Genomic DNA, 2,018 nt, shown 5'->3' with positions numbered 1-2,018 from the left:
GAATAAGCCTGCATGGTGAATGAAGATTGCACACATTTGTACTCTCCCCACATCATCTCCATATGTACATGTATAGGCATGTGGACATTTTACTTTATTGTACACTTGTCCAACCCGTGAAGGATTGTGTGTACTGTAGACAGCTTGGTATTCAGAACACTAAGCAGGAGATATGAGATTGCAATGTTGAAGTTTTATCGATACTCGAATATTGCAAGGGATGATCCATGCCTCCGGGCTTGTCGCCACTATGAGATGTGGCAGAGATTGCACCATCTCACAAGTGCTTCCATTGGTACATCCCCGATGAATCTGCTTAATTTCGCTAATCTTCAGCAAAGACTTGGTAAAGACAAATAGCCTGCCTGCAGAAAAACGAGAGTCCCTTCACAAATTCACTGTGACTGCCATTTACCGGAAAATGTGATAAGGGGGGACGTTCTCCAAAAGCGCACGGGATTCCGTACTATCCCTAATGCAGACGTGTCATGTCACCATATTTAAAATTTGTACAATAACGGGAGAGCAAGTTTTTTTAAAGCTTTGTGTTGATGCATTTGAGCTCGGTGGCATCTACCTCCGTAGGGATTCGAGGCCATTCCAATTCAGGGTGAGATCAAAAAGGCAACCGTTATATGTTAGATAGGGTGGGCTGTAATCAGGGCAAGCTTACATGTGGGACAAAGTCTGTAGGGGGCTGTGGAATTGGACAGGATATCTGGGTGCAAATGAAGAAGTCCTGACTATGTAAATGTTCTCTGGTGTGCTCTCAGATCCCTCCTATCAAATTAATGGAACTCAAAATGAATATTTGTAGTGAATAGTATGGGAGGAGGGGTGAAATGTCTGTATGGTTGCACTTCATAAATTCATCAGTTCCAAACTTGTGTCTTTCCTTGGAAGGAACTTGATCCACCAAAGACGAAGAGGTAAACCTCAGGGGACCCGAATTACAGCGGCACCTCTTTAAGTTATCGTGTGTCTGCGTCATCCCTGTACATCATTATTATCCCAGGGTTGTGAAATGTCAGGAAACGGAAATAATGTACAAAAGTGAAGACAGAAGATGACAGCACCTTTGTTTAGACACATGCTGAGTTCACGCTGTTTACAAGCTCTGTGTACCAATTAGTTGTTAGTCTATAAACATGCGCCACAGGTGTGTGCCATCAGAGATATGTTGATAAGCAAAGGGGTAGTAAAAAGGTACCAGAGGCATTTACAAATGTCCACATAGAACGTGCACTTAAACTCCAAACTCCTGGATGTATGCACTCTGAGGACGCATTCTTCCATCTGTATATTATTTTAAAAATGTTAATTATTATTTGTGAGCATCCTTCATGCATTTGTGGAGAAACGCAAAGTGCACAGTCGTAATTAGCAATTGCCAAATTAAGAGACACTGTTGAAGCTCTCCATTGGTGGTATCATGAAGTGTTACAACTGTTTCTAACATAGGACTTGAATAAAGAATGCATGGATATGCTTATAAAATGGATGGCTTGTTCTCTTTATGAGTTTCTTCTGCTATAATTCAACCGGTCTTTTGGGCATCAAAATCGGTCCACCCTGATGAGAGAAAGAAATAAGATTTGTAGTTCAAGATTTATAATGACAATTCTAAAAACTTGCAGAGAATGGGAGACCCGTGGTTTATAGCCATTTTGCCTGATGTTGTCATTGCATAAAAATGACATGTAACTTTACTAACCACGTCCTTCAGAATCCTCAGCTTGAAAAAGAAAAGTAATTTTAAGAGAGTTAACGAAAATGGCCCACCGATGAATAGAAATCTTAGCCTGGGACCTTATTTTATAGGATATACTTCAGTTTGGAAGCACAGAGGGGTTTGGTGGTGACCGTTGAGATTGAACAGAGTCAGAAGAAATCAGAAAGAACAGAAATCCTGACTTGTTAAATGGAGATATATGTCTCAAGGACAAAAGTTAATGCTGTGTAACGTTTCCAACTTTACAGATAATCTGTAATTCCCACACAACTGCAAAATACTGTAC

Source organism: Branchiostoma belcheri, unplaced genomic scaffold, assembly GCF_001625305.1.
Source record: "Branchiostoma belcheri isolate BF01 breed outbred unplaced genomic scaffold, Haploidv18h27 scaffold142, whole genome shotgun sequence".
In the NCBI taxonomy this organism is placed as follows: domain Eukaryota; kingdom Metazoa; phylum Chordata; class Leptocardii; order Amphioxiformes; family Branchiostomatidae; genus Branchiostoma; species Branchiostoma belcheri.
This window is presented reverse-complemented; position numbering follows the sequence as displayed.